The sequence below is a fragment of the Pinus tabuliformis genome, chromosome 9, assembly GCF_031772625.1.
Source record: "Pinus tabuliformis cultivar Carrire ecotype Pingquan chromosome 9, CPIR1, whole genome shotgun sequence".
NCBI classification, from domain to species: domain Eukaryota; kingdom Viridiplantae; phylum Streptophyta; class Pinopsida; order Pinales; family Pinaceae; genus Pinus; species Pinus tabuliformis.
The window spans coordinates 268,453,116-268,478,027 of NC_142307.1; positions in this window are offsets into that span (position 1 = coordinate 268,453,116).

Sequence of the window (24,912 nt, forward strand, 5' to 3'; positions counted from 1 at the left end):
GATAAAATCCATTGAAACCTCCTCCCAATGTTGGCTTGGAATGGATAAAGGTTTTAATAGACCTGGGGTCTTAATTGTTTCAACTTTATTTTGTTGGAAAACCAAACATTCCACCACAAAATTTTGAATATCTGATTTAAGACCATCCTTAAAAAATTCCTTCTTAACCCTGTGGTAATTTTTAAAAATCCTGAGTGCCCTCCTAAGGAAGAAGTGTGCAATTCCATGAGAATCTTTTGTTTGTGTTGGGAATTCTTACATAGGTATAAGCGATCTTTGTACCATAACAAATCATTTTTCCAGCTAAATGTATCAGATGTACTGGGATCTTGTTGTAGCTTTCGAATGAGTGCCCACACTTCATCCTAATTCTTCCATTCCTCCCTTACTTTGTTTTTCCAATCCAATTGGATAATAGAAATGGCTCACAACAATGCTTCCACATCCTCATCCTTTCTTGAGAGTGCATCTGCCACAACATTTTTCTTCCCTTTTTCATAGATGATTTCTGAAGTCATTACCCAACATCTTTGTGACCCATTTTTTCTGCTCTTCAGAGGATAATCTTTGTTCTAAAAATTATTTAAGACTATAATGATCTGTTTTTATCTTGAAGTGTCTTCCCATTAGGTAGGGTCGCCATTTCTTAAGTGCATGTAGTATTGCCAACAATTCCTTCTCATAAATAGCTTTTTGTAAATACTTTCCCTTGATTGGATGACTTTTTAAAGCAATGGGTCTTTCATCTTGCATTAAAACAACACCGATTCCATTTCCTAAAGAATCACATTCCACAATAAAGCATCACAATCCGACATAGCTAAGACAAGTGCTTGGCACATTTCCTCTTTAAGATGTTCGAAGGCCTTTGTTGCTTCTAGAGTCCATGAAAATGCATCTTTCTTCATATTGTTGTTAGAAGTGCTACTATTCTCCCATAATTCTTAACAAACTTGCGATAATACCCTGTCAATCTGAGAAATCCTCACAGATTCTTTATGGATGCGGGGATTTTCCATTCCTCAATGGCTTTAATTTTGCTAGGGTCTACCTTAACACCTTCATGAGATACAATATGACCCAAATATTCCACCTCTTGTACTCCAAAGAAACATTTGGATCTTTTTGCATATAATTCTTTCTCCTCCAATTGTTTGAGCACCCTATCAACATGATCCTGCCAAGACTTGCTGTAGATTAGTATATCATCAAAAAATACCAACACAAATTTTCGAAGGAAGGGTTTGAAAACAGAATTCATCAAACCTTGAAATGTAGAAGGTGCATTGGTAAGGCCAAAAGGCATGACCAAAAATTCATAATGACCCTCATGAGTTCTAAATGTTGTTTTCAAAATGTCTTCAGTCTTCATTCTGATTTGATGATATCCTGAACGAAGATCCACCTTGGTGAAGTAAATTGATCCATGCAATTCATCCAATAATTCATCAATGACAGGAATGGGAAATTTATCTTTAATAGTGAGCTTGTTGAGCTCCCTATAATCCAGACACATGTGCCATGATAAATCCTTCTTATGCACCAATACTACTACAGCAGAGAAATAACTTTGATTAGGTTGAATTATACTTGCCTCTAGCATTTCCACAACCATACATTCAATTTCACTCTTTTGGGTATAGGGATATCTGTACGGCCTAATGTTTAGAGGAACACTTCTTAGAATCAAATGAATATCATGATCATGATCATGAATAGGTGGGAGACCTTTCAGAGTCTCAAGTACCTTGGAATAATTGTCGAAGACATTTTGGAGATCTGGGGAAATAGACGATTTCGATGTGGGAACCTCTAGCAAACATAATTGTGCAATTACACCTCATTTTTCCTTCTTTAGAAGCTTTTTCATACTATGAGAGCTGATTATCTTTCCTGGTTTCCCTGCAATACCCTTTAATTCAACTTCCCTTCCTCCTACACAAAATTTCATGAAAAGTTCTTGAAAATTAAAGTTATTGTACCCAAGGATTGTATCCATTGGACTCCTAGTACAACATGAGTACCACCCATTGGAATGGAAAGCATTGGGCTCTTCAATACATATTCTCCCATGGATAGCTTGATATTATGGCACTTTCCAGAGAAATTTATGGTTCCTCCACAACCATCACTTGACACTCTGGTGATAGATATAGGAAACAATTCAATTCCTTTGCTATCTTACAATGAATAAAATTATGGGTACTTCCCGAATCAATCAACACTATTACCTTTTTCTTCTTGATATGTCCTTCTATCTTAGTTTGAGGAGTGGTAATTCCAGCCAATGCATTACAAGATATGGTCAGATTCATTTCTTCTTTATCTAGGGTTTGTTCCTGAAGTATATCCTCTTCTTTTGACATTTCTTGTTCCTTTTCTTCCTCCTCTTCACAATCTATGTAGAATAATTTCTTCTCAGCACACTTATGACCTTTAGTGTATTTGCTATCACAATTGTAACAAAGCCCTTTTTCTCTTTTTTTTCCAATTGTTGTGGTGTTAACCTTGTAGTCTTTAGAAGGCTAGGGGAAGCAACACTTCCATCTTTATAGTTGTGAGTGGTGGGCTTCCTAGTTGCCATAATTTTGCTTTCGATTTTTCTTGCTAACCTAAATGCCTTCTCCAATGAATCATGTTCCCAAAGGAAAACCTCATGTTGGATATTATCCTTTAAATTCCCTATGAACACATCAATCCTATGCTCCTCTGGAATATCTTTTACCCTTATGTTCAATTTTTGTAAGTCCTCAATGAGGTCCATCATTGAACCCTTTTGTTTGAGATTTATCAATTGGCTAAAAAAGGTGTTGCTTTTTGTATCCTCATAATGTGCTATCATTTCTTCTGTAAAAATTTCCCAAGTGACAATTTGTTTATGAGAGCAAAACCATTAATACCATACAAACTGATTTGGTTCTAAATATAAAGTTGTAATATGTACCTTTTGTGTGTTTTGCACATTATGGAAATTGAAAAATTGGCTCCATCTGTAGTATCCATGTTCCAAGATCCTTGCCATCAAACTTCCTCATATCAATTTCTGGAACATGGTGGGTCTTCAATCCAACATTAGCGTCTATGAAATCATGATTAACATTTATTTTGTTCTCATCATGAGTTTCCTTTACTACCCTTTCACGACCATTTCTTGTAGCAACTTATTCAAATTTATCTTCAATTCTTCCATCTTATCATCCATGCCATTCATCTTAGCTTCCATGCCATCCATCTTAGCTTCCATGCCATCCATATTTGCTTCCACGCCATCCATCTTAACTTGCATGCAATTCATATTAGTTTTCACACCATCCATCTTAAATTTCATGCCATTCATATTAGCTTCCACGCCATTCATCTTGGCTTCATTTACCTTTAGTGAGAGTGAAATTTTTTGTACTAGGTCTTGTAATTTTGATAAATCATGTTTCATTTCTTCCTCTTCTTCACGAGTCATTCTAGAGCTTTCAGGTAGCTTACTAGGTGTATCCATTTTATTTCTTTAGGGCATTAATTAATGCTAATAATTCTTCACTATTCCCTTTGAATTCCTTCAAACTAATTTTTCAAACCAACCTTATGCAAAATTTAAAAACAAACTACCCACCTTTTCTTCACTTTGTAAGAGCTCGATATTGAATCTATTGTATCTTTGTAACTTGCAGACCTTGAATATCTGAAATCATGTCCTGCAGTAGCCCTTTGAGTCCTCTTTCTAACCCCACAAGTATGATCAATATTGGATTCTCCAAGGAAGAGTTATGCCAAATCTCCCATGGTGACCTGATTATAGACTAGTTCAGTAGAGCCAACTTGTACGATGTGCCACGTGTCACTGTGTTGACCTTAGTACCTGAACATGATATAAAAAAAGCTATAGGCTATCCTCTTTCTGAAACTTCTTATGAAATTCCATTCTGATGCTCAAAACAAAAGTTATGATGATTCTCCCCAGGTCACCTGTTTGGAATGTAATTCGGGAGTCTGCAAAAACCTAACTTCCTCAAATCATATCTTCATACATATAACGAGACAAGCTTGGAAATTAGGACCCAAAGTTTGGAATGATTTTGGGTCTTTTTTTTAGCTTCTGAAACGTTGCAGAAAACAAGTCATAGAAAAAATTCCATGAAGACCTTTTTGTAGCAGTGAAACCCTAGAATCCAAAGCTCTGATACGAAATGTTAGGAAACCAGCTCACAAAAATATAGAAAAGACAGATGAACGCCTTAGAATTCAGCCTCTTCTAGGGGGCAACCTCCTTTACATTACACAAATGAACAATTCTTGGATGATACAAATGACTAAACCTCCCTTCTATATATAGGAGTCTAAGGGGTCATAATATAATCAAGCCGACATAACAGTAATAACATAAGGGCACAAAAATAACAATAGTGGGTTTCTTTGGGGCATACTAATAACAATATGGGGACAATGGGATCACAATAATAACAATAAGGGATACAATGAAAATAGCAATGGGGGAGTCACTAGTATTATAGGGACCTAATATCGAGGGTGCGAGTGCACTGGCGGATTTTGAGGTAATAGTGATTGTGGATGATAGCAATCCCTACCTTGCGCTCCTTGGAATCGATTGGGCCATTGACATGAATGGGGTAATCAACCTAAAGAAGTAAAAGATGATATTTGAGAAGAAGTCACTCTACGTGGTTGTGCCGCTAGATCCTGCAGAACCACCGTGCTATATAGAACCTGTCCAAGATTATGAAAGTGACGACGATCTGGACCATATTCACAAGATAACAGCGCAAGACTAGGATTGGGTAAATTTGACAGAAGACGAACGTATTGCATGGGACTGCGAGAGCTCCTGGACATCAGAATCGGATGAAGAACTAGAGTGTTGGCAAAACCGACTGCATGAAGTATCTACTCTATGCTGTAATATGATGACCAAGTCATTGTGCTGCGTGTCATCAGAAGTAAGGAATCTGCCTTCTTATGATGGGTTGACTGATGTGGATATATTTTTGGATGCATTTGAAAGAGAAGTGTTGGAGAAGCACTGCTTCCAGGCCCTGGATTGGGCATTGCGCGGTACGCCAAGTAGATGGTGGGGTACACACAAGGATAATTTCATCGATTGGCAAGAATATAGGAGCATGATGAGAATACGGTTTTGAAAAATGAAAGTGCGGATGGCAGACAAGTATGATGGAAGGGATGAACTACCCAAACACTTGGCCAAATGGACTAAGGCTTATGGAGCAAAGCCCCAGCCTGGGTGCATCTGGTTTTTCATACCTTGGACATCATACCAATGAATTGGTACTTGGAAATAGAGCTCCGCCATGGCACTAAAGAATGGGACATCTTGCATTAGGGATTTATAACGATGTTCAACTTTGAGGATGGGTTTGACTGTATTGATGCGGCGCTACAGGAGGTTAAAGTAGTGATCTTTAGGATACCGCAATATCCTTTGGACACGGTCCAACCTGATTGGACTACCCAACTGAGTCACACGTTGGAATGCTATAACATGACCGCTGAAGAAGAAGACAAGGATCCTAGAAAGATTAATATTATGAAAATTGAAGGTCACCGTGAGGTTGAAGATTCACAGATAGATGATTTAGACATAATCACGCTGTTGAAAACTAGGCAGGTTAACATTGGCACAGAGGCGGGTCTGAAATTTGCAAATATTGGGGACTATTGGGATGATGCGACAGTAGACAAGGTCGCTGAGCTCCTCTATGAATATCAGGATTTGTTCCCCATGAAGTTTTCTGGTTTAAAAGGGATAATAGGAGACCTAGGTGTCATGAAGATCACTCGAAACTGGATGCAAAACCTATAAAACAAAGACATTACCACCTTAATCCTAAGTATAAGGAAAGGGTTCGAACTGAGTTAGATAAGATGCTCATGGCAGGAATTATTGAACTAGTGGAAGAATCTGATTAGGTAACCCTAATAGTGGTTCAGGAAAAGAAATAGAAATAAGAAATAAGGATATGTGTGGATCTCCAGAAGCTGAATGATGCTTGCGTGCATGATCCTTTCTTGACCCCGTTCACTGATGAGGTCCTGGAAAATGTAGGGGGCCAAGAAGCATACTATTTCATTGATGGTTTCTTGGGGTACCATCAGATCAAAATCGTGCCTGAGGATAGAAGCAAGACGACCTTCATGAATGAATGGGGATGTTGTCAGTACACCGTAAATCCTTAGGGCTGAAGAATGCGCCAGCAATATTTTCACGTGTAGTCATTGCAGCATTCAAAGACTTGATTCATAAGTTTCTCGAGGTATACTTTGAATATTGGACAATGTTTGGATTGGTCAAGAGTCATGTGGCAAGTCTGCGCTTGATGTTAGATACATGTCGGAGATACCAGATTGTGCTCAATATAAAGAAGTGTCTATTTTGTGTCCCTTTCGGGTCCTTCTGGGTCATGTGGTATGTAGACAAGGATTGATGGTAGACCCCATGAAGATCTCAATGATAATCAACTTGGAGGTGCCAAGGAATGTGAAACAGTTGTGTGCAACTCTAGGGCATACCGGATACTATAGGAAGTTCATCAAGAGCTATGCCTAGATCACCGTGCCCATGGAGAAGTTGTTGAAAAAGGATGCTATGTTCTGTTGGAATGATAACTACCGTAGGAGCTTGGACGTGTTGAAAGAGAAAATGGTCACCGTGCCAATCCTAGTCTTCCCAAATTGGAAGAAGGAATTTCATGCGCATGTGTATGCCTCATGTATTTCACTAGGGGTCATGCTAACACAGGCGGGAGAGGGGGAATTGGATCATCCTATAGCATTCACAAGCAGGAAGCTGTCCAAGGCTGAGAAGAACTATTCCACTACAGGGCAGGCAGGACTAGCCATGGTTTACATGCTCCAAACGTTCAGGCACTATTTGTTGGGTGGACATTTTAAGATGTATACGCATCATTCTGCATTGAAATGCTGGCTCAATAAGCTTGCGTTGGGGCAGAATATATAGAGATGGTTGTTGTTGTTCCAGGAATATGACTTTGAAGTTATTGTGAAGCCAAGACGACTGAACATAGGACCTGATCATCTATCGTGCATTAAAACAAGAATGGAACCCACTAATTTGGACGAAGGGTTGCCTGACACGCAACTCTTTGCAATATGTGTTGTGGAAAGTCACTTTCACAAAATCATACACTTCCTGACAATGGGAACTACTCCAGAAGGGTATACAAGCCAACAGAAAAAGGAGTTAGTGATTTGCGCAACAAATTTCTCCGTCATTGTAGGACACCTGTAAAAAATGGGGTTTGATGAGATATTGCAACATTATGTACTAGAGTTTGAAAGAAGTAGTATCCTCGTTGATGCTCATGGGGGAGCTGAGGGAGGAAATTATGCAGGAAAAGCAACATTGAAGAAGGTTCTGTGTGCTGGGTTGTGGTGGCCAAACCTGCATAAGGATGTGAAAGCGTATTGTAGGGCATGTGACGCATGTCAAAGGACTGGCTGACCATTGTGAAGGGATGAACTACCTTTGATGTTGCATGTGACATAACAACCATTCAAGAAATGGTCGATTGACTTTGTGGGTCTAATCCAGCCTCAAAGAAAAAAGACAGGTGTGCAATACATCATCACCGCGACTGAGTACTTGACCACGTTCGTGAAGGCGTAGCCTATGAAGGACTATACAGGTGTGACAACAACAAAGTTTATTTTTGAATACTTATTGACAAGATTTGGTTGTCCAAAGATCTTGATGAGTGATCGTGGTACCAACTTTCTTAACGAAAAAATCAGCGCGTTGACAAAAGCATTTCACGTGTATCATCAGAAGAGTATGCCTTATCACCCGCAGGGCAATGGGATGGTGGAAGCATTCAATAAGATACTGGAGAACGCACTGATGAAGGTTTGCAATGCTCATAGAAATTACTAGGATGTGCATGTACCAATGGTACTGTGGGCCTACATAATGATTTGCAAGAAGTTGACTGGGCAAATGCCTTTCAGACTTGTGTATGGTGTAGAAGTTGTGATGCTAATGGAATACATTGTACCTAGTCTACACATAGCCACACTCACAGGAATGGCAGACTGCGGAGCCCTGGAAGAGAGGCTCACGCAGCTAGCAGAGCTTGAGGAGGACCGATTTCTAGTTGCATTTCATCAACAAGTTCAAAAGGAGCGCGAAAAGGCATGGCACGATTGGCACATCAAACTGTGCACCTTCAAGGTAAATGATCTTCTCTTGTTATATGACAGTAAATTTGATAAATTTCAAGGGAAATTTGGGATGCACTGGCTAGAGCCATATGTCATCAAGGAGATTAGTGATGGTGGAGCAGTTCAGTTGGTCAAATTGAATGGAGAACCCTTCCCAAGGAAGGTGAATAGAAGACGATTGAAGTCATACACTGGTGATCCAACTAGGTGACTATATTAGGGAAGCAAAGTCTTAGCACTCCAGGTAGCTAAAAGGAGTCCTGGGACTATAAACTACATTGTCCAAGTTTGAGAGCTGTGTGAAGAAAGAACTGCGTGGAATGAGGGAATGTCACATAGTCCACAACAGTGCATAGAGGGTTGCGCTAGCAGGGGATCAACTGCGCAGAGCATCCAGAAAGTGACTGTTAAAGTCATTCTTCGTGATTTGATGATGAAAGAATGACCAAATGGAGTGGGGGGCAACATTTAAGTCAGAATTTATGGACAATATCTTTGGAAATTTTCCACTAATATAGCATTAATGAACTGATTTTGGGGGGAACGGTGGAATTTGAACTCAAAAGTTCCTATAAATTATAGGTGGCTGCCCAATGAAAAACACTTGGCATTTTGAGAATTGAGTTGTTGAGCTCTCAGGCGCACATGAACCATGAAACCATTGAAGTTTTTCTAGCAATTTCTGTGTTTGAGACAGTGCCATAGGGGAATCAGGAGCTATTGCGTAGCATTATGTCGATGCACATTGAAACTATGAGTGCTGAAGCAGTGATAGCCGAGGGAGTTGCTCTAGAGGTGGCTATGGAAGCAGAAGGAACTTCCCTGGAGGTTGCACCTGTAGAGATACCATTTGAAGCACCAAAATCACCATGGTCACCTAGACCAAGGCCTACCCTGACCAAGGAGGGTCCTAATAACAATAAGGGAAAGAAGGGCACGCCGCCGCAGTCGGTGCGCGCATCTCCTAGCAAACACTCACAGAAGGATAAGCCCACCTCAAAGGAAAAGGGCAAGTTGATTAACGTGGAGCCGAAAGAAGAAGACATTAAGGATATCCCAATGGATGATGAGGATGTTGGGATGGAAATGTAGGATGTTGAAATTATGGGGTCTAACCCCATCACTAACCTGCCTTGGTATGTTCCTCCGCACAGGGGCAAGACCAAGGTTCCCAAAGACATTGATGAGAGTAAGGTAACCCTGCACACACCCCTCTTGTTGCATTAATTTGTGTTTTAAGGACCTTGCTTGGGGCGTGTTCCCCTTTTGAATTTAGAAGATTGGGATTAGGCGGACACAGAGTAGTTTCCTCACCTAGAAATGAATAAACTCATGCATCGCATGTTCCACAAAACCATTGGAGTAACCGCGTTGGAACTGTGGAAGTGGCTGAGAGGCATGGATAAGGTAGGACTACTCAACCTGCTATGGGTGCCACATGACAACTACACACCCATCACAATGGTGGTAATCAAGCAACTATTGTTCTTGGTACATGATGGGTGTCTATGGTTGGAGGAGTCGATACCCATCACGGATATGCTTATCCATAGGATCACATGGCTTCCATACACAGGGGAAAATACGACCATGATGTTTGGCGGAAAAGAGGGCAATCTTTCCTTCACGAAGTCCATGAAGAAAAAAATCTAGTTAGTAAAGAAGCCACGCGGTTATGCGATTACGAGTATCTCTGACCCCACGGTAAAAGTGGCAACACAACTCTTGGCAGGGAAGGTCATGCGAAAGTGTCGCACAGATGAAGTGCCAACACAAGTCATAGCTTTGGCTACCTAATGCATGGAGGGAGTTCAATTTAATTGGGCACACTACCTCTGTGGTGAGTTCCTCATGAACTACTGCGAGGCACAGGATCTCAACAAGACATTTCACTATGCATGGCTCTTGCTGTCCATAGTGCTGGTAGCATGGGAGCTACCCAAAGACAGTCAATTTCCTTCAGTCACACCGGACCTACCAGAGGCCATGAAGTATGCTTCGCTATGGGTGACTAACGATCCTTAGCGGATAAAGGATAGCAAGATCTTTTGGATCTTGATGGAGATGAATGTGCATATGGCCATCAACCGTAGGTCATGGTTGTCACAAACCAATTTTGATGGATTACAGGAGTACATTGAATTCAAGACTGACTTCCACCACGTCTCAATATGGGCATGAAAGGAGCCTGAGTAGAAGTGTCACGACTTGTCCTACTTAGAAATAGATGATGCAATCAACTCGGTGCTTAATCCCTGGCTGGCAGAGTGGTGCACTACCTCGGACTTGGCTGTGAGATTGAGCAAGACCACTGCACAATGCAAGAAGGAAGAGGCCAAGCTAAAGATGGAACAACTAGACGAAAAGAGGAGAAAGGAGGTTGATGACAGGGCCAAGGCGGAGTGCGTTGTTGCGCAACAATCAGGTGGACTGGCAAGAGAAGAGGAGCGCAGCTCTAACAGAGGTCAGAAGTCACCTTCACTAGAAACAGAGGAAGAAGGGGACAAATAGATGGAATAGGGAGGAGTGGACCCAGAGATGACTATGTTTTGTATCAAGCTCATCAGGGTTCTAGAAAATATAGGGTCGTGGAAGAATTCCAAAGCGAGCAAGACGCCTTTGGATCTGATCACCCTGAAAGATGAGGATCTGAACGATATCGGGGATACAGTGTGGGATGCCACCGCAGAAAAGCTGTAGCAGTTCGAGCAGTAGTAGTAGCAGGTACTAGGTGCTATTCAGATGAGTCTGCGTGAGCTTCAAGTCCATGCCTCACACATGCAGACCAGCGTGGCGCCCACCAGTGTGGAAATTTGCACCTCAGAAGCCATGGAGATGCTGTGTGCTAGGGACCCTCGAGCCACAGTGCTACCAGATGGAGCATTGACGACGGACACTGATGCTAATAGACCCACTGTCAGCGCCCTAAAGGGCATGGGACTTAATCTGGCAGTGCTTCCTAGCAAAGTGATTTACCTTTTGCAGGATGGTGTGATCGCCAAACTTTGGACCTGCAATCATCGCGCTTTGCAAGTGATCAGCGAGAAAAATGTCAACAATGCTTAGATGGTTGTATTACACGAATCCTCCATCAATATTGTGACCAACCTCACAAATAAGAATCAGCGCCTTGCTAAGGTTGTGGATGGAGCATGCCAGACTTTCTTGGAGCTTGACATACCTGAGGCTGAGCCATTCGATGTGCGGGTTCGAAAACTCATTGCGGGAGTGCACGCCCCACACACAGAGTTGGCCAACGTTCAGCTAGAGTTGAATCTCAAGATTGTGGAGTTGCAGTTGAAGGCCCAACGTGCGACTACTATGGCAGATGCGGTAGTAGTGGTAGCAAGTGTAGTAATGAATTGCATGACAGTTTTTGAGCAGTCGCTCGGGGTCCTCACCAGCCTACAAGATGACCCCAATGTATAGATGCTAGAGATAGAAGTGTGGGAACTACAACATCTCTACGACGAGGTGAAGGAAACAGTGTGAATTTTTGCCATCACGTAGAGGCTTGCAAAGCTCCAGGAGGCCAAGGCACGGAAGGAATAGGTAGACACAGTGCAGCACAAGGAAGCCATGGTGAAGGTTTGCTTGAAGCCTTAGTTAGATGAGGCCTATGAGATCACAACCAAGGTTGAAGGAAAGTTGGCCAGTCTGCAAGAGGCTCAGCAGAAGCTACAGGCTGATAGCGCAGGGCTAGTGACAATACAGTTGGTCAAGGAGCTGAAGCAGGCGGCAACAAAGTGCATTGTCGAGGTAGCAGTTTTATAGGTCGAGCTGGGAGGTCTTCATGACAAGATATTTGTGCCAGCCGAGTGACTCAAGGGTGAGCCACCATGTTTTTGTTCAGGGCCTATTGGGAATGGGTCCCCTAGGGGTCAATTTTGGGGTTACAAACCCAAGTTTTGGGGAAGAAGGCCTGAATTTTGTATGAAGAATGTAAAATCTCCACATTTTGTGGTCGTAGAGCACAAAGATGTCTAAAGTTATAAGGGTTATCCACCCTTATTCTAGATAAGTTGTGTCAGTTTTGGAGATCTACCCATGGTCCACTGACCATGGGATTGTATAAAAAGGGAAGTCTTAGAAGATCTAAAGGGTACAACAAGTAAGTTAGAAGTCATGAGTCATTGATGTAATAGGGGGAAAAGCTAAGAGCGAGAGTCTTAGAGTAGGAAGAGGATCTACAGTTGAGTGCACATAGGCCTAGGGTTGAAGTCCGCAGTTGAGTGCGTGAACCCCTACAGCTGTGTGCGTAGGGTGGATAGAGTCTATACTGAGAACTTGAATCATAAAAAAAGAGAAGTATTCTAGAATACCTGTGTTTTATGTCTCTGATTATTGCATCTGATTATGATATGTTAAGTTTTGGGTTTACATTATAATGTTAAATTGATGTGGGAATGTATATGTTTCTATTTGTTATTTGAGTGCAAGTAATAATATATGTTTACGCGAGGATAATCTTAATTGCATGATAAAGTCGACTAACCACTAAGATAATTAGGGAAACGAGATTGTAACATAGTTACAGAGGTGCGTAAGTGCCTGAATCATTGTTTAAGGTTGCACAAAGGATAGTCAGATACCTTCGAGGAGGTTCTGAAAGACGGATGAGGAAATACGTCGATAAGTGATAAAGGCTTATTGATCTGCACGAAGATAAGAGTGAGGATATAAAATCAACATCACGACCATCTCAGTGTACAAAAACTTGGTTCTTGCATCGCCTCATACTGCTTCAGGTGAGACTTCAGTTCGCACTCTATGGATTGATGCCGACAGGGCTAGTAGTGTAGTGATTTGCATTGCTACTTAATTCTGACCCTGGGTTAGGGTCCCCTAAGCCAACAAGGCTTGAAGGATGGACACGCTTATTCGAGGCTTCTGAATTTATTTATTTTCTTAATAATATTTGACTACAATGTGCCATCTATATTCTATTTTCTTATTTCATTATAAAACGGGTGCATTTTCGGTTGAACCCAACACCTGAGTTGAAAAAAATGGATCAATTTAAAAGCATATTGGAAATCTCAAACAATCTCATTAGTTCTACTGCTGATGAAACCGTAAATGTTAGCAAAGTAAGTATTTTTTGTATTAGAGTCCATTTACACGATGCATTCAAGACAGTTGAATTTCTCCTAATTGAATCTGAAGTACATTGAGACGATCTTAATTTTGAACAACAGTTGAAGATTAATGAAGCCATTTCAAGAGAAAATTTGGATGCAACCACAGCTCCTGAGGAGAAGCCTATTGTTCCCAATACCTTTCTAAGACCATGGGAATAAATTATGAATAACAAACACATAACTAGTTTGGGGTATAATAAGGATGTCTTGGATATATCTTTTATTAGTCCTGATTTTTCTAAACCTATATAATTTTTAAGTGTTGTATTTTTTGATGTTGGTCTAGAACAAATTGATCGATGTTAACAATGTAATAGAGTTGGACATGTGACATATCGGTGTTTTGATATTCACCCATGTGATAATTGTGGAAAAAAAATCACCAATCAAATATATGTTCTAGAAAGAAGACTATTGCAAGAGAGAAACTAAATTTCAGATGGATTGCTTCTTGGGATTGGTCGAAAACAAAAAAAAAATATTTACAGGTCATACCACATGATATGCTCGAGAGTGTTGACCATCCTTGTAGTGATAAAGATACTTCTCACCCTATATTCGACAAGGGGGGAATTGTTGATGGTCTTCTACAAGTTCTGTTAGGATGGGGTCCCCCAGGATCAATTTTGGGGTAAAACCTCAAGTTTTGGGGCAAAAGCCCAAGTTTTGTTGTATAAAGATTTAAAGTCTCCGCAAGTTGCGGTCATGGAGTGCATAGATAATTAAAGATTCCTAAAGGGTTTTACCCTTATTTTATGTAAGTTCAGTTGGCTTTTGAAGATCTACCCATGGTCTGCAGACCATGGGATTGTATAAATAGGTGTGTCTTAGGGATATCTAAGGTAGAAAGTAATGAATTTCGGTATATGGGAGAAGTCTAAAGAGTTAGCAAAGAAGAGTAGGAAGAAAGGTTCTGCAGCTGTGTGCACAGAGGCCTAGCGTAGTGTCTGCAGCTAAGCGCATGGACCCATGCAACTGAGTGTGCAGGGAAGTCTTGAGTATGTAAGAAGAACTTATTATTAATAAAGAAGATTGTTGCAGAAATACTTGTGTTTATCTCTTTGCTTATGTTTATATGAATGTGCCTTATGTTATAATGTGTTTATGAAATAATTATGTATTGATGCGTGACTTTATATGACTTATATTGTTATATGAACACAATTATTGTTAACTATTTACGCAAAGATTATCTTGTTGTATGTTGAAGTTATTGAACACTTAAGCTTATTTGAGTAACTATTGGGTTATAAGTAATCTTTGATGCGCATAAGTAGTGGATTCTCTGATTCAGGTTCTACAAAATACAATTGTAGACCTTCACAGAGGTCTATAGGCTGAGTAAAGAAGTTACATCGATAAGCCTTAAAGTCTTATCGATCTGCGCAAAGGTAGATTTAGGGAATAAAATGACATCACACAAAACTCTGGGTGCAGAAACTTGGTTCCAACATCCCCCCATACTACTTTCGATGAGACTTCACTCCGCGCTCTACGGATTTATGCCGAAAGGGCCAATAGTGTAGGAATTTGTTTGGCACAACTTACTCTGAACCTAGGTCAGGACACACTAAGCCAACAGGTTCAAAGATTTTTCAAGCGAACCTGAGTTCGAGATCCACATGTGAGCCTGAGCCACAACTTGTACCACTTAGAGATAGAGTTGTAGCTAGAGAGAGACTTCATTTTTTGTTGAATGAGATGTTTGTGAACGAGCACTTTCATATTAATAATTATTTTAGGAACTATATTGATAGTTCCAGAGTTAGTGGTCACCTTAAAACCACATTTTTTAGTGTTCTGAGAATTTCTATGAAGGTTCCAGAGTTGGTGTTGGTTGAGACCTTGAGTTCTCCCACATTAGTTTACGGTCATCCTTAAAAACAATTTATGAGAGATATTCAGCTCTTAGCTGAGGTGCATTTTTGCATTTTTTAGCTTTCATTCTTGGACTTTCGTACATCCCTTTAGATTTGGGGGGATGTTAGACAATTAATATTTGGTGTTAAATATTGGGTTAGCTTGTATCATGGTGAGTAGTTATTATAGTCCAAGAAGATCCGGAAATTAATTCAACAGTTTCTTGTATGTATTAATATGTATACATTGTACATCATTCATTGAGATCAATTAATATATGTTTGATTTTGGTTTTCAATTTATGTGTCTTATAGTAGAGAAGTAAAAATAATATGCAAGTATTTTTACATTGGATTTAAAATCGTCAGGCCGAGCTTAGAAATTGGATAGAAACCAAAGGGGAACTTCCCATTTAGGAGGCTTTTTCCCTGAAAGAATGAGTGGGGGACTCGGTAAGTTTTCATTGAGGTCGGTTAGAGAAAATCACAAAGAAGAGGTCATGTGGTTTTGTGTTTTAAGCGTCGTGGTTGTCTCAGTGGGGATAAAAGTTTATATAAATAACAAACTATCTATATTGATGCATATATAAGTTTGGGTTGGGAAAACTATATGAAAATAGTGGTGTTCCTAACTATCACACTTTTGATGCATCATGGCTCCAATTCGACGGTTTCAATGCTCTCTACAATACCGTACTCTCATTCGTCCCCAAAACTAATTAAATCCACCAAAATTGTTTTAAAATTGTTGGGTTAGGGTCAATAATTAACAAGAAACCAAAGGGGAACTTGACAATGAAATCCCCATACAGGAGTTCATCGATTGGTCGAAATTCCAGGATGAACTTTTATTTCCAGGGTCAACAGTTAATAGAAATTAAAGAAACATCACTTGACGGGAATTATTCCTATCCTAGAGGTTTGTTTCCCCGAAAGAACGAGAAGGAGATATGGTACATTTTTGTTGGGGTTTCTTAGAGTAAAATTGTTGCGGGCTAAAGTATCATTCATAGAGAAGAGGTCATGTGGTTTTGTGGTTTAAGCATCATTAGTCATTCAATATGGTATCAATTCTCAAGCTTGCGAATTTTTTTATGCGAGAAGGTGTCAGTTCGTTCGATTTCCCTCAGAAGAACTGAACATAATGTCAAGTCCTTGAAATTTTCCAAGTGGGAAGGTAGCAGTTTGTTTGACTCCCATGGGAATAATTGACGAGAAGGTCAAGTGCCCGACATTTTGTTTCAGGCCCTAATTCATTTATTAAGGACATAATAGAATGTTTTCTTGGTAGAATAACATTCGAATGAATTGAATGTGTGGGTTGTCATTTCCACTCTTGTTTTCAAAACCTTCTTTTTGGAAAAAGCCATAGGTGATGCATTACATGGATCAATCAATTGGTTGGGTGAAGAAGAGAGACTTCCATATCATCATTGTTCATGCATTACTTGCTGGAGTAGTGTGGGAAGCTCAGTAACTCAATAAATGAACACCGCACCCATTCGTGATGAAACCAATTAATGAAATCAAGGGTGTGCACATATACATATGGTCATTCCACCTAATTGCATATTCCCCTAGTGTAGCTTGACATAATGGAATCCATGATAACTAGGTAATCACCTAGGGAGTGTTTAATGGCTGGAGTGAACTATGGTTCGATCAGTGACGCCATGCAAATGAGATAGTTGATATTGATTGTTGTAAAGGAGATCCATTTTTTTTTAATTCATCAAATCATAAATTGTCAAGAGAAAAATTGGGGATGTTTTGAAATTTTGTGATCTAGGTGGATATTGGTAGCCACCTACCTATTCCACTTGGACCCCCACCATAGTATTTTTCAATTTTTCAATTTACTTAATTGTAGCACGGTTTACTATTTTTGGCATTTTTTTGGGTCCTGAACTTCTGGATCCATTTTGAGTCCCTGAACGATGTATTTTTGGAAAATCACCAGCAATGAGTTCTAAATTTTGACTCAGTATTCGTTGTCAACATTTGTAGTCCTCAGATAAATATTTCTAACAAGGTATCATATGCGTCAAACATAGATCGTATGCCAAAGTTACGACCCTCAGAAGTTGATGTACCAATTTACCCCAACAGGGCCCATAGTTTGGTGTTTCATCCCCTACAATTAGGTTTTCGGATATTTTGGGGTTTTCCATTATTTCTCAATAATAAATAGGCCTTCATGCCTCATTGTAACATAGTTAAGAGGCATGTAGCCACCACATCTCTTCTCATAGATAAGCTACCATCGCGTGAGCTAATTTATTTCCATTCTGTATGTAAGCATATTTCAGCTCTTTGATATTAATGAAATGAAGTTTTATTTCTACTGCATCTCTATGTTTATGGTTATATATGTAATTTTTTGCGTTCCTTTTTAAATTTGGATCATTTTGACCAATAGAAAATATGGTTTTGCTTTGGACTTTTTAAATTCAGTTGGTCGTATTAGGATAGGTGATTGTATGGTGAGGAGAATCTTTAGTTATGCCAGGACAAGAATTTGTTGGGGACAACTTTATTACTGATTGAAGTTTGCAGCTGATAGTTCAGGTTCCATGATTCATTTATTGAGGTTCATTTTTTTCTCTCTCTCTCTCTCTCTCTCTCTCTCTCTCTCTCTATATATATATATATATATATATATTATAAAACTAATTTGCAAAAGAAAAAACTAATTTGATAACGGGGGAGTTCAAAATGTGTTAAATAATTTGAATATTAATTTTAAAGTTTGTTATAAGATAATAATAATTTAAGTAAGCTGCTCATAGTTTTCTTTTGAAAAAAAAGAAATTGAAAATATTACATTTTAGAGGAAGGTTGTGTTCATAATTTTTTTTGTAGGTTCAGTTGGTGAGAAATGTTCAAGGGATTGAACTTCCTATCACTTGGATACACATAGGCTTGCCAACATTTTTTTTGTCAATTGTTCTACCACCTTTGGACAAGGTCGTGTTCACAATTATTATTTAGTTGTGGTAGATTATTATTTTATATGTTTAACTGTCTAAATTGGTAGGTAAAAGAGAAAAATATATTTTTTAATTGTAGCAATTTTAAAATAATACACATATGTTATACAATTAAGAAACAGGAATGTTGAATAGAGGAATATATTAACCCCACAATGAATTAACTATCATGTTAGTAGGAAGATCACGTGTGAACTCCCCCATTAACATAAGGGATTATAACATATTGAGAAATTTATGTTGTTTCAAACCAAACCTTGCAACAAATGTGAATAAGAGAAGAGAGAATTCATAAAATCCAAAATTGAATTTTGCTTAAATTTACCATCAACCAAGTGATAAGTAGTTTTGTGAAATAAATATCATAATTCTCTAATCTTATTGCAAGCCATCCAAATATCCGTATCCATTCAAAAATTTAATAAAATAGATCAATTGAAAATTTGACAACACCCGTAACAACATTTTGTTCCACCATATATTGATCTTGAATCATAATATAATTTTTCTTATACTATTTCTTTTTTACCAATTTCTTATTATAAAATTAACTTAATCCATTAATAAAACATAAATACAATATTCCACCAATATACATAAATAATCCAAAATAAATATAACAATGAATTACCCCATAGTTAAAAAAAAAAACTTTCAAATAGACAAAACCGTAAACAAAAACAAAATCCTAACAATTCACATATGTTATATAAATAGAAAAAGAAAGAAAGAAGTCTATTTCATCATCTAAAAAAATCACCGAAAGGCATAATGTTTTCAATTTGTGGACCTTTTTATCTCACCCCGTACATCTAATTTCCCTTGCCCTAATTCCTCCCTTCCACCTATGAGGTGAGACTCTTCTTTCCACCTAACTTGTTTGTCTTTAATTCACTTGCAGAGACTCTTCTTTCCGCCTAACTTGTTTGTCTTTACTGTACAATGAAAAATGCAGCTACGGACAACTTTAAAAGTTAAGAACCTCTTTTATTATATAAAAAACTCATATGTAATTTAATTTTTAAATTTTTCGAAATACGTAAATAAATAAATATATTTATTTATCATCAAATATATTGAAACAAAAGTGAGGTGATAACAATGTCAACATAAAAATGTATCTATACAAAAGTCAAGAGTGAGGTGATAACAATGTCAATATGATAAAATGCATTTATAAAAAAAATAAATAAAAGGAAAAACAAAAGCAGTGGCATTGCTACAAGGTAACTTTTCCCTAATACCTTTTACATATTAATAAATTGCATTTTCTCCTAAATTGTTTTTAGTGATATAAAATTTGCAGAGACTCAACCAATATTAATTACAATTTAATTTAATTTCTATTACAACTTTTATAGTTGGTAATTAGATTTCTCACCTTCTACATAAAAGTTTTTATTTAAATAAATTTGTTAAAAATCTTTTTAAAGTTTTTATTTAAATAAATTTGTTAAAAATCTTTTTAAAGTTCTTTATCATATTCTCGTCATCCAATTTTGCGTTCATAAAGACTAATTATTAAAATATATAGCCTGTCGTTCTGTGAAAGACGAAAATTTCCCATACTACCATTTAAGTTAAAATTAAAAAAAATTACTTAAATAAGTTAAAATTATTTCTAAAATGATTGCCTCACAAGCGTATAAGAGAAAAACAATGTTGTTTAAATTAAAGTTGTGGAAACAAACATTAAAACTATATTATAAAATATTAGCATTTGTAATTTGGAAAAGAGACTGCCACAACCCCAAAGCTTCTTAGAGGCTATCAATTTAGTAGTTTACAACTCATTGCATGGTATTAACTTTTTCATACAAGTAGTTTACAACTCATTGCATGGTATTAACTTTTTCATACAAATTTGGTTCTTTTAAAATAGAGAAAGATGACAATTATGAAGCAGAATTATGATAAAATAGAGAAAGATGACAATTATGAAGCAGAATTATGATAATTATAATATTTATTAATTATAAGATTGGTTATTAAAATTTTGAAAAGGTGTGAATTTAGAAAATAAAATTTATTTGATTTGTTTTATAATGTTATTTAAGTTTTTAAAAAGTGCGAAAAGAATCAATATAATTTAGATGAGTGAAAAAAAAAAATGAAATTAAAATTTCAATATGAATGTATATAAAAAAATTAAAAGAGTATATTTTATTTTTAATTTATTTTTTATGTTTTAATATTTTAAGATTGCGAGTGATTATTTTAAATTTAATGATGTTTATTTTCTTTGTAATGTAAGTTAAAAAGGAAAATGTTTTTAACCAACTAAAAAACTGTTGGTTACCTTTTTTGCAATATCAAATCTCTTTTTACCCATGACAATTGTCATATTATGAAATATTATGTAAACCAAAAAATTATAGTTCACATTCTTTTGATTCAAAGGAACCAAAAAAAAATCACTCTTATCTTTTAATTTATTAACACACCACAATTTTTCCATAATAATAATGATCTATAAAATAATATCATTCTTTCATATTCATGATTTAACGAATATAATATTCAATAATATATATATACATTTTCATATAATATGTTATAGCCATTGTCAACATGTAATTTAGTTTATAATAATTTGCATAGTACTCATAAAATTCATTTTAAATACCATTTATTAAACGTACATATTTTTATATTATAGCCGTTATCAACATGTAATTTATTTTATAATAATTTACATAGTATTGCTAAAATTCATTTTAAATACTATTTATTAAACTTATTTATTTTTCTTAATTATTCACATGATTTTGATGTCATACCTTTTTAAGAATTATCCAATTTGTGATTGAGATGTATATGATTATATGCCATTACAACTATCAGAATCAATATAACTTATAGAATTATATTAGAATGATAGTGGGAATATTATATATATATGAGTAAATAAATTAGTAAAGTTAGTATTTTTATAAAACACGAAATTAAGAATACCAATGTTTATGAGGAAATTTTTATGGGAGAAAATTACAAATATTTTTTTCTCTAATATTTTTTTCAATTTACAGTGTTTACTGGCACCAACTAGAATGAGACACCTACCTCTTAAAAATGCAAGCACCAATTTGTTTAGGTTACAACTTGAGTGAGGCACCAACTTCAAAATGATGCAAATGTCTACAGGGAACAACTTGATTAAGGCACTGACCTTTAATGATAGGCAACAACTTGATTAAGAAACCAACCTTTGATGACATAGACAACAACTTGATTGGCACACCAACATCTGATAGAGGCACGTGCCTCCTTCACAAACTAGTGGACCACATTTCACAATTTTGAGACTGGATCCACATGCACCAAAAGAAATATAGGTCTTCAAAAATGGATCATGTTGCTATTGTGACAATGTTGTTATGACATGTTTTCCAATCGTAACCAATGTCGTCATACCCTATGTAACACCCTACATCATTATGAGCCTTATAAACAATTTTTTTTTTTTTTGGTAACTGAGCATGCTAGCACAATATCTAATTCTTGGAAGAAAATCTTTTTCTAAAGTATGATAAGACTGTATTGGAGAAATTAGTTATTATTGTATTGTTGTTAATCAACCATTAATTGCAATACTAAACAACAACTTTATGAATCATTTGACAGAGATATGAAGTTGTAGTCGGAAATATTCTATGGGCTTTAATTGTATTTTAAGTCGTAGCTTAAAATTGATAAACCTGTAGAGGACTCGATGGACCTATAAAATAAATGCATTGATAAATAAGATCATAAAACTCAGATGAAAATATTAAAATGAAACTCGAAAGTAGTAACTATGTTACAACTAATATAAAAGGACAGCGAAATTATGGAATAAATTTTAATTAATAGGGTGATGCTTATGCCAATTTGTATGCTTGAACAATGGCATTTTCATGAGGGTTTGTACTAAAATGAAAGATGATTGTACATTATGATATATAGATTAATGTATGCATTATAACTATAAAAAAAATTTAACACAAACAACTCAAGGTCACCCTCATACCATTTCTCTTATAACTAAAACAAGTAAACCATCATCTTGATGTTACGCTCTAGTAATATGTTACTACTTGCTCAAACAAATTTTGCTGGATTTGAAACTTGTCATATAATTGAGTTACTTTATAGTAACACCCTCCATTGTAATTAAATAATAATATCATTAATTAAAATGATATTTTTTTTATAAATACACTTATAACCACATTCTTATAATTATTTGACGGTCAAATTATTGATTCGAGGTTCCACTTATGATCCGAAAAGAGGAAATAGGCTGAGTCTAAGTAATTTCCTTGCCACCACCTTAAACAATAACAAAAAAATTATTCTACCACCCACCATCAGGGAAGTGCTTTCTCGTGCAAGGGGTAACTTCATGGAGAGTCAAACACAATAGTTTTTTTCTTTTAAGACGGGGTTCCGAGAAGAAATGGAGAAGAGGTTGGATGTAGAGATCTCCATAGTTTTTGTTTTATGTTTTCAATTTTCCAAAGGGAGAGAGGGCTCACGAAGCAAGTGCTTGTTAGACGCTGACAAACCATGATGCTTTTGACAACACATAAGTCAAAGTGCTTGCCTCCAGCTAATAAACCATCTATGTAGTGAATTACGGGCGCTTTCTAGGACTGATAAACAATGTGTATATCGTGCTTGTCCTACTTGATAAGCCACTTGCAAATTATTTTTTGTCCCTCGTGTCATTTGGAAACTTTGCTTGAAGTAATCGAATGCTCAGACCCTGAACCTGGCACATGGGTGGAAGGCCACAGAGAAAATTTGTGACTACCTAGGGTTTGGAGGTGAATGTGCTCTTCTCTAGTTTCCAACAATGCTGTGAAAAACCAGATAAGTACTTGATTTGTATACTATTTAAAAACATTAAATTTTCACATAAGGATTTGCTACATGAATTTCTCTAAATGGTGTTGTTGATCCCCCATTTTGTGCCTATTACTACAAGTTTTTCATCCCTATTTAGCTCTTTTTGGCATCCCCAAACCCACTTACTTGCTATTTTACTATCCTAATCACTGTTTGAATCCCCATTTTGAGGTAACGTCTTTTATGATTATATTTTGCTATTTATTGCTGAAATTTAGTAGATATAAGTAGTGACTCCTTCAACCAACTTATTATTATGATCAAAGTGTAAACCTTCCAGAGATGTGCAGGTATGACATCAGGAAGCAACAACCAATGAACTAAGAGCTATCTTAAGTTCGGTACCTAACCGCATGTTTCCAAATGGAAATACTGCTACACTAAGGATCTGTGATTATCCTCGTTGACTGGAGTAAACACTAAGTTTGGGGTTGGTTACAGGTTGTTGAATCAATATGGACCAATTGTTCAAAGATATCCACTCCGAAGGAGTAAATTAGTTGGACTGTTATGATTTGCCATATTTAGTTCAGTGGTTTAAACTTAATTAAAATCCTATAAAAGGCTTTGATGTAAGATGTTAAGCTAGTGCTCAAACATGGAAGTCTTTTTTGTGTATTCCATGACTTATTTTTTAATCGAAGATATCAAAATGGTTCTGCTTTGAATTTGGGATTAAGCGTTTGATGGATTGCTGATGATAACCAGTTGATTGTGTTCAAGGTTATTCCTTTACTGTAAGTTAGCCAGCTCCCAAGTGTGGCCAGGCCCACCCATCTGGGTTAGCTTTGTTTATTGCATAACAGTGACACCGTGTGATTAGTTACAGTCAATCTTTCCTTCACTGTGAATTGGTTTGGTTTGGATTGCTACATGCGAACTGTCTTAATTTGGTTGTTTAGAGGATGCAGATGCATTGATGTTTCTTTTAAACCCATTGTTTCCATAATCCGCAATTCAATTCCCGTGTCATCCTCGTTTCGATTTTAGAACAACTTTATGCTATGTCCATAAACCTTGTTATCGTATTGATTTATAATTGACTAAGCTACATGGTCATTTGATGAATGAAATGAATTTTTTATCCATTGATAGTGTCCGAATTACTTTGATATTTAAATCTCTTCAGTGATCAGGGAAGAATGGGATTCAAGCGAATTAGTATTGATTTGTCTATCCACCAAATGATTCTTCATTTCCTCTAAAGAACTAGATCAATTTGGCTCTCTATTGAATTATTTTGCAGGCAACACGACATAAGGAAATCCTCTTTGATCCTTTAAACATTGTAATTAATATACCCTCGGTTTGGTCTTGAGCCAATTGGATTGATGATTAAGATTTTTTTCAAGAGTGTTGGATGATTTACTATCGTTTTAGCCCTGTTTCATTTGGTAAATAGACTCTTGAATTAAGTAGTGGGCTGTGTGGATGGAATGTAGGATATAACTGAGTGCTTTGGATGATTAGTTGTTAAGTGTGAATTCATTAGTTTAGTTAGATAAATGATTTCCCCTGGTTTGAGTGTTGGTCGATTTCATTAGTTTAGTTAGGTAAATGATTTCCCCTATTTTGTGTAAGGATCAATTTCATTAGTTATCTAGATAAATGATTTCCCCTGCTTTGTGAAGTGATTGATTACATTTCTCAGAAGTTAGATATCAATTAGATTTTAACAGCAGTACATTGGCTCCAAGTAAGGTTATTTGCAAGTAAGGATTTGACTATATAATGATTTAAAGTACAGTTTCTCTGAAGTTGTTTGATTGGATTGCCATGTATCAAGTAGATTAGATGCTTGAAGTTGTTTTCATCATTATGATTAAT